This window comes from Mustela erminea, chromosome 8 (assembly GCF_009829155.1).
Source record: "Mustela erminea isolate mMusErm1 chromosome 8, mMusErm1.Pri, whole genome shotgun sequence".
NCBI lineage: Eukaryota > Metazoa > Chordata > Mammalia > Carnivora > Mustelidae > Mustela > Mustela erminea.
The window spans coordinates 3,424,379-3,433,975 of NC_045621.1; the positions used below are offsets into that span (position 1 = coordinate 3,424,379).

General features: G+C 42.1%; 1 non-coding gene across 1 annotated transcript; it reads right to left on the reverse strand.

Moving 5' to 3' along the window:
- Window positions 1-1,064: 1,064 nt before the first annotated feature.
- On the reverse strand, window positions 1,065-1,171 carry LOC116597961. Its single transcript, XR_004288875.1, has one exon. It is a non-coding gene; the product is annotated as a U6 spliceosomal RNA (small nuclear RNA).
- Window positions 1,172-9,597: the final 8,426 nt, after the last annotated feature.

A 9,597-nucleotide genomic window follows, 5' to 3' on the forward strand; every position in this document is an offset into this window, starting at 1 on the left:
AGGGTATTGGTGCATATTTGCCACAATCCCATAACGAAACAAGACTGTTCTCATGTTTATCTCAATACGTCTTTCTCCCTCGACCACCTTTCCCATCTCCACTCCAGCCGGTTGTGAAAACGAGACAGTTATGGAGTCCGGTATGCACTGATGGCCACGCAGGACGCTTCTGGGTGTGAACCAGACTGGGGATGACTCATTGAAAGCCAAATGTTTGAATGGAAAGCTCCCCCTAAAATGACACAAACGCAGATATTTATAAACATGTTCAAAAGCATTTTGGAACTCTTGGGAGGAGGGGTAAAATACCACCACCCATTCTTAATTACACCTTTTTGATGAAACATTGCTTTGCTATCATCGTGCTGACCCAAGCTTTAAGACGTTCAGAAACGAGGTCACTATAATTGGTAGGACTGGCCTGACTCACAGTATTTCTTATTTTGAAATATGATTCTATTTTGATAACTTCAGCCCAATCTGTATTTCGAATGCATCAAAAATTCATGTGCTACTTGTGAAAGTTTTCAGTTTCCTATAGATAAGTCTCAATTGCAAGCTATACAGAGTTCATAAGAAAAGAGCGGTTACCAATGGAAATTTGTTTCTTTCTGAGCAAATTTGACCTCAAATTGTATAAGCAGATATTCAAATTCTGTACTTTAATGTTGTCTATTGTTTTAAACACCTTTCTTTACTCCTCAAGCAAATAAGAAACAACGGTTTTCATTCTGACAGATATTTTTGGCACACACCAGGTTCTTGTTTAGACTTATTAAGCCTTCGCTTGAGACCCTGGAGCCCATAACTGAGACTATTTGGGGCCCGTGGGAATTCAGCTCCTGTTAGAAACTACCTCTGAAGACAAGGCGGTGGTGGTGGTGGACGTTTGGTGTTTTTCCCATCTGGTCCAGATCTGAAAAGGAACCAGGGGGACAGGAAGTAGTCAGGCCAAGAGGCCAGCCCTCCTGCTAAACCAAGCTGCCTACCCTTTTTCTGTGACCCCCTACAATGGTTTTCTTAGGTTTGTTGGCTTGTTTTATTTATTTTATTTTATTTTATTTTAAAATATGGAACACCTCACAAATTTGTGTGTCATCCTTGCCCAGGGGCCATTCTAATCTTTTTTGTATCATTTCAATTTTAGAATATGTGCTGCCGAAGGGTGCACTTGTTGGCATATTTTAAAAAGGACATTGTGGGGTGCCTGGGTGATTCAGTGAGTTAAGCCTCTACCTTTGGCTCAGGTCATGATCCCAGGGTCCTGGGATTCAGCCCCGCATTGGGCTCTCTGCTCAGCGGGGAGCCTGCTCCCCCCACCCTCTCTGCCTGCCTCTCTGCCTACTTGTGATCTCTGTCAAATAAATAAATTAAATTAAATCTAAAAAAAAAAATAAATAAAGCACACTGAACCACCAGGCATCACTGATTGAACTCATTAAACTAAGCATTGGTACTCTTTTAGAATTTTGTCTTGCATCCAAAAAAACAATGAGAAGTGGTTAGACTAGTGGCTATAAAGAGATATGAATACAGAGGCTAGTATCAAGAAGAGATAATATCACCTTTGATTTCCATATTTGGAACTGGCATTATCTTCTTCTGTAGCAAAAACATCCCGACCAGATTAGTGTATGGAGACTGAGTTATAGATACAGCCCTGCTGCCTTTAGCCAAGATCATGAGAAAATGGGTTCTCTAGATAAATGAATTTCCTAGATTTCTGGAGTTTCCCCCATTAAGCTGCGGAGGAAGATTGAAGGGATAGGGGCAGTTAAATGAAAGTTTTTACTTTTCCCTTTATACTCTTTATAAAGAATACTTTTTAAAATAAAATTAATACATATTATTTTACTATTTTTAAAAATTTGCTTGGAACTATTTTTACACAAACAAATGGGTTATGTATTTCTGACCTCTCAAACAGAGCCAAACTGAGTTTTCTTTTGATGATAATCATCATCATAAAACTCAGTTCTTCTCTGTACTACAAAACCATGATACCCTCAAATAGTCCTGGAGGGTACTGGAAGGCTTACTCTCACACTGAATGTCCTCACTTTAACTTATTTCTCACAAATTTTTTGCTGTCTGCTTTGCTGTGAGATTGTCCGCTGTCTCTTCATCCCGACAGAATGCCACCTGCCTGCCGCAGCCTCTCTCAGCCTCTCTCCTGAATTTGTTGTTTTAATTTGATGCTCCCTAATCGGTTGACAGGTTGGTAAGTCACATAAACAAACTTGCTAATAGTCCACATAAAATTAAATTAAATGAGCATAGAGTGTATGCCCAAGGGTCACTCCTATAAGCAATGTACCCCCCTCCCCCCCAAAAAAAAGCTTGAGTACATTCATTTGGAATTTTCAGTCTTATCCTTTCTGTTTGGATCACAGCTGTGGTTCAGATACTAGATGACACTGGACGAAAGAGTTACATGTAAGTGACAAGATGCTCTGCTGTTCTGTAATAAAATGAGTCGCATCCTTTTTCCTTCCCTGTGAAATTGCTCAACAGCCGTCCAGGTAGATGCCTGTGATAGTAAATTGTAGTTGTTCTCATTCTTTTTTTTTTTAATTTATTTTTTATTTATTTTCAGCATAACAGTATTCATTATTTTTGCACCACACCCAGTGCTCCATGCAATCCGTGCCCTCTATAACACCCACCACCTGGTACCCCGACCTCCCACCTCCGACCCCTTCAAAACCCTCAGATTGTTTTTTAGAGTCCATAGTCTCTCATGGTTCACCTCCCCTTCCAATTTACCCCAACTCCCTTCTCTCCATTTCCCCTTGCCCTCCATGCTCTTTGTTATGCTCCATAAATAAGTTGTTCTCATTCTTTTTAAAAATTTTTTTAATTTTTTTATTTTCTATTTCTTCGTTTTTAAGATTTTATTTATTTATTTATTAAAGATTTTATTTATTTATTTGACAGCAATTACAAGTAGGCAGAGAGGCAGAGAGAGAGAGAGGGAAGCAGACTCCCTGCTGAGCCGAGAGCCTGATGTGGGACTCAATCCCAGGACCCTGAGATCATGACCTGAGCTGAAGGCAGTGGCTTAACCCACTGAGCCACCCAGGCACCCCTATTTATTTATTTTTTTTTAGATTAAATTTATTTATTTTCAGCATAACAGTATTTATTATTTTTTCACCTCACCCAGTGCTCCATGCAATCCGTGCCCTCTATAATACCCACCACCTGGTACCCCAACCTCCCACACCCCCTGCCACTTCAAACCCCTCAGATTGTTTTTCAGAGTCCATAGTCTCTCATGGTTCACCTCCCCTTCCAATTTCCCCCAACTCCCTTCTCCTAACTCCCCATGTCCTCCATGCTATTTGTTAGGCTCCACAAATAAGTGAAACCATATGATAATTGACTCTCTCTGCTTGACTTATTTGCAAATGACAGTACAGACAAAAGGTTGATATCCAGGATCTATAATGAACTCCTCAAACTCAACACACACAAAACAGGCAATCATATTAAAAAAAAAAAATGGGCAGAAGACATGAACAGAGACTTCTCCAATGAAGACATACAAATGGCTATCAGACACATGAAGAAATGTTCATCATCACTAGCCCTCAGGGAGATTCAAATTAAAACCATATTGAGATATCACCTTACACCAGTTAGAATGGCCAAAATTAACAAGACAGGAAACAACGTGTGTTGGAGAGGATGTGGAGAAAGGGGAACCCTCTTATACTGTTGGTGGGAATGCAGGTTGGTGCAGCCTCTTTGGAGAACAGTGTGGAGATTCCTCAAGAAATTAAAAATAGAACTTCCCTATGACCCTGCCATTGCACTCCTGGGTATTTACCCCAAAGATACAGATGTAGTGAAAAGAAGGGCCATCTGTACCCCAATGTTTATAGCAGCAATGGCCACGGTCGCCAGACTATGGAAAGAACCAAGATGCCCTTCAACTGACGAATGGATAAGGAAGATGTGGTCCATATACACTATGGAGTATTATGCCTCCATCAGAAAGAATGAATCCCCAACTTTTGTAGCAACATGGATGGGACTGGAAGAAATTAGGTTCTCATTCTTTAGGTGCGTTGAAATGATAGCCCTAAACATGCTGCCAGTTCCAGGATAATATTTTAAATTAGCAATAATTGCCAGCATTTGGGTAAGCATTCATTTATAGTAAATGTTCTCAAGTGTGATAAATGCATATTTGGCCTTTGTGCTTGGTTCCTGACATAGAGCTTCTGCCCTCAGAATTTCCTGAAAGACTGTAGGGGCACCTTTTGTCATTCCTAAGACCTTTTCAACCACACCAGAGTGATATATGCTAATGGCACGACTCTTGGTGTGCCCGTAGGTAGCTTTGGGTGAGGGCTGGTTCCCAGAGGAGCCAACCTTGTTAGTGAGTTAGAACTTCCGGCCCCATCCGGCTGACCTCCAGGGAGGGGAGAGCGAAGCTGGAGACTGAATTAATCACCAGTGGTCAATGACTTACTCAATGATGCCTGTATAAGGCAGCCTCCAAAGAAACCAGTAAATGATCAAGCTGAGTGCTTCGTGATGGGTGAACACGCAGCGGTGTTGAGAGGGTGATGTGCCCAGGCCCGAAGAAGGCATGGAAGCTCTTTGCCTCCTACCCACCTTCCATCTTACCCAAGCAGGCTTTTGGCTCTTCCCGAGTTGTATCCTTTGTAATAAACCAGTGAACTGCAAGCAAACTGTTTCTGGGAGCCATTCTAACAAATTATGGAACTTGAGAAGGGGCTCATGGGAAATAGCCTGACCATCAGAACTACGGTTGGCCTGGGATTTAGGATTGGTGTCTGAAGTGGGGGCAGTTTTGTGGGAATGAGCTCTTAACCTGTCTACTAACTCTGGCAGTTAGTGCTAGAACTGAATTGTAGGACACACAGTTGGTGTCTGGGGAGTTGAAAAATTCACTGATGTAAGGAAAAAAACCTACACAATTAATGTCAAAAGTGTTGTGAGTGAAAAACTGCTCACCAGGCTTTTGTGATCTCAAATGTTTGAATATGTATCAGGTTTGCCAAATCCATATAAAAAAAAAAAAGCATACATGTAGGTTCTCGTCTACTGGGTCGATCAGACAAGACTCAGCTGACTCACAGATACATGGAAATAGATCAAACAAGTAGCATGTGTTTGAAAGGAACATTTTAGTTAGACAGGGAGTGGGGATTTTTTGACAATCGTTCTGAATGTGAGTCAGAGTGTGGGTTTGTGTGGGTGAGTGTGTGGGCAGATACATCTGTGGGTGTCAGAAAGAGACAGCCGAGATAGATGGCGGGAGTTGTGTAGCTAGTAAAATGACTGTAACAGTAAAGTAAAATTAAAGATACAGACCTTCGTGGAGGCTTTAAAATAGTTTTAGCTAAACAATGTCAGCAGAAGGTTTATTTAAAATAGACCAATCGCTTCCCACAAAGAGTTTAAATTACCTTACATAATAACAGGCAGTTTTCATTTACCAGTTACTTGAAATTTGGTAATTACCACAAGCGAAATCTTATCTTATATTCCTGGTAGCCAAAACTTTTTTAAAATGGGAAAATTGAAATAAATTGGGCAAATTGCTTATCTAGAAAATGACCTTCAGCTGTTCCTAGCATGAGGCATGACAGCAAATAACTTGCAAAGGAAAAAGAAGCTAAAATGGGTACTAGGGTAATAAAAATTCTATCTACAGCTATAACAAGATGATTTCTGATATACTCACCCACATGCAGGAATTGGGTAATACAAAAGTATGAAAAGAGAGGGAACTGGTGTTATAATTTGTTATAATTGCTTGCCTGGTTTTATCTGGGAGAGTGATGTCAGTGATGCGGAGTTTGTGCACAGAGACTCCATTTAACAAGAAATTTGGATTCTGTTTCTGGCAATTCCATTAGCGCATCCCTGGATTCTGCTAAGTGTGAACGTATGGGCAAGTCCAGAGCCCACAAAGCTATTTGGAATATCACTTGAAACTAAGGCAATTGATTCCAGAATGACAGAGTTGATGGACAAACACGCAAAGGGTAGGCAGAATCATTCAATACGCAGCTCACATATTTGAGCCTCTATGACGTGCTTCCTTGCTGAAATCACAACCTGCATCTGCCCTCCAGGAGCTCAGCCCTTGAACTAAACAGTTAAAGAAGTGGGTGGGCATTGTTTGTGTTAGGTGTCAGTACGTACAGGTTAATGGAGGAAACGATTATTAATTTTTCATTCACTCACAGTGATTTTCTTTCCAAAACAGAAATACATTTTTCTAATTACAAAAATAATACAAGTTCATTATAAGAGAATTAAGATATGATAGAAAATATCATTCACTGATTTAAGAGAATTCATTTAAAGCTACTAGACACTAAAGGAGCAAAGGGTCTGCTTCATTTTATAGTCTCTCTTTGCAAACTAACTTCTTCACTCCTTGCCATGTATCACTTTTCATTAGGAACTGGTGGAAATTAAGTGACACAAGGTACTGGCCTAGCACAGCAAGAAATCCGACTCACTCTTTGTCATTCTACCTTTTTGTCTATGCGCCATTAGTGATTCTCACATAGCGTAAGTGTAATTTAAATTTATTTCATAAGCCACTTGGGGCTAGAAAAATCAAAAAAACCCCATCTGCCTCTTACTTGTGTTGGGAAGATCATCCTGCACCGGGAAGGGAGCTCTACCTTTCTCCATTCTGAAGTCCTAGTCATTACCTCACCTTTTCCCTCCTGGCAGGGAAATCAGATCCCGGGCAGCGAGTCTGATGTTGATCAGTGGTGGCCTGAGCCGCTGGTGGGGAGCGTGCCAGACGCAGAGGACTGGGTGAGCCTCGCTCTGGGACAAGACGGCTGTATGCTGCCGTTTTCCGACTCACTGAATCCCCAGCGCTTAACGCAAGGAAGGTTTCATTCTTGCTTGTGCCGCGTGTGCATTCCAGATGGGGAGCCGGGGTCGCTCAGGGAGGAGGCCGGCGGGGGCTCCGCCATCCTGTGGCCGCACCAGCTCTCTGGTCACTGCCGCGGGGAAACCGACACTAGAATCTCAGGTGGGCTTCGCGCTCACCTTCTCAGAAGACAGCCCTGGGCCTTCTGCTCACCTTTCCTTGGCCACATGGTCTTCCCTACGTCAAAGGAGCTAGGAGTGTGGGGATAGACGGGGTGATGGCTTAAAACGGTCTGCGCATTTCTGACCACAGGCGGACACCATCCCAAATCAAAGTGATATTAAGTTATTTACTTATGTCAATTTTCCACTCCTTTGTCATGAATATTTGAGTGTGAGACGTATGCAGAGGACACCCTACACAGCAGCACAGTTTTCTATACATAATTACTTTATACATAATAGCTTATTTTCCACAACAGGTATCCAAAAGAGAGGACGCTATTGCGAAAGAGAAATAATCCCAAGCCCTCCTTTTTTACCACTAATTCCAGTGTGGATTGACTAAAAGCAGCAACATGCCTGGATTTGTCAGCCTAAGTCTAGCCTTTCTGTAACAATTTGTTACCCTCTGGTCTTTCGAAGTCTGGGTAACTCTTTCTTTTGTTTATCTCAATTTTATAGCGTTTCTATAATCTCCATGGCTTAAGACGACAGAATTTATTAATTGCATGTGTTGACAATTCAGCATGGGCATTTGACAAACGGGCTTCTGTGAGGTGATTTAGAGACCTGGGCTCCCCCTTGCTGAGACTTTGGCATCCTCCGGTGTTCCTGAAGCCTCTGCACCCAGCGGACAAAGGAAGAGAAGTAGGAATACGAATATTTTAAAAGATTTTATTTATTTGAGTGAGAGCACACACAGGAGCAGGGGGAGGGGGAGAGGGTGAAGAGGAAGCAGACTCCCTGTGGAGCCGGGAGCCCTCCACAGGGCTGATCCCAGGACCTGAGCCAAAGGCAGACACTTAGCAGGTGCTCCTAGCTTTTATTTTAAAGTGAAAAATGAAAACCCCTAACATTTAAAACAGAAACATAGAGTTTTAATCCATACACATGTCAAAGAAAAAAACCCAAACACCACCTGGTTACCCACACTGACTCTACCTTCCAGGCCTCCGTGCCTGAGACCCTGGAGCAGTCCTAGCCATTGGGGGCGGGGCGGGGGCAGGTGGGTGGGATGGAGGTTGGGGAACCGCGCTCTGGGGAGGCCCTTGTCTCAGTGCCCGACTTAGGCAAGCTGCGGGTGCACGCACAGCCGCGGTTCCTCATTCCTCACGCCCCTCATTCTGACAATAGTCTGCTTTCTTTCCTCTGAGTAGGAAACCTGCAGAGGCAGCTGGCTTGTGGCATTCTGTGTAGGCCTGTGAGTTATATGCAAATCGCATGGGAAGACAGTCAGAATCTTTCCTCAGATGGTCCAAGTCAAGAATATTTGTCTATTTGTCTCAAGTCTGTATTATGCCTGAAAGAGGGCACGTACTTCGGAGATTTCGCTTACTTAATTTCTTCCAGAATTAAGTTGAGCTGCTGTCAGAAGAGGTTTCAGCTTCTAAAGTTCACTATTCATTTCGGAGTTATCCAGACATGCATGCTTACAAAAGTTAAATTATTTTCAAAGATAGAATAATTTTTCTACAACAATTGAATTCAAAGCCAGTGAAGAGCCAGAACATGATAATTTCATCTAAGAATCAACATCCTTTATGTTCAAATAATTTGTAATATGGACGTAACAGTCAAATGACAAAAACATTTTTAATTGCGTTAGGTAATAAGAATAGTGATTTTATGGGCTGTAGACTTCACTCTGCCAAATCATACATCTCTGTCACACACACACACACACACACACACACACATCTCAAATGTTACTAGTATGTTAAAATTATAATACCTATACTTAAAAATTAAGAGAAAGTAGTTTACTTTTAAAAATACCTGTATCAGGGGCACCTAGGTGGCTCAGTGGGTGAAGCCTCTGCCTTCAGCTCAGGTCATGATCTCAGGGTCCTGGGATCGAGCCCCGCATCAGGCTCTCTGCTCAGCGGGGAGCCTGCTTCCTCCTCTCTCTCTGCCTGCCTCTCTGCCTGCTTGTGACCTCTTGTCTGTCAAATAAATAAATAAAATCTAAAAAAAAACCCCTATAATCAAAAATCAAAGCCAATCTTGGTTTCCCATTAAAGACCAAATTTATTCAATCTTTATACTCTTTTCCAAAAAATAGCATAATCTTTTCAAAAAATTACTGTATTAGGGAACTCAGAAAAAACAAAAACAAAAACAGAACACACCAAGATGTCGCTTTGCTAAATTATAACATCTTATCCTGGCAGAGGCTATTTTTTGGCTTTTCAAAACAGGATGAAAAAGAGGAAGTACTGATAATTGCATGTAATTCATTCTGATTTTACTGGGTAGCAGTAAGGATTATCTTTCTTAACAGAGAAGGTTAAGAGGTCAACTCTCATAGGCATTCAGGATTTCCACTGGCGGTAGAAGGGAATTAGTCCCTGAAGGGAGAAAACAGAGCGTCGGTGCTGGGGTGGGAAGGCCGGGAGAGAAGCTGGAGACAGGGCCCTTCTGTCTCCATCCCGAGCTCCCCGGTAGACTCTCGCTGAGTGTGCCATAAGCAACTCTCTGCTAACTACAGCTTTTGCCACC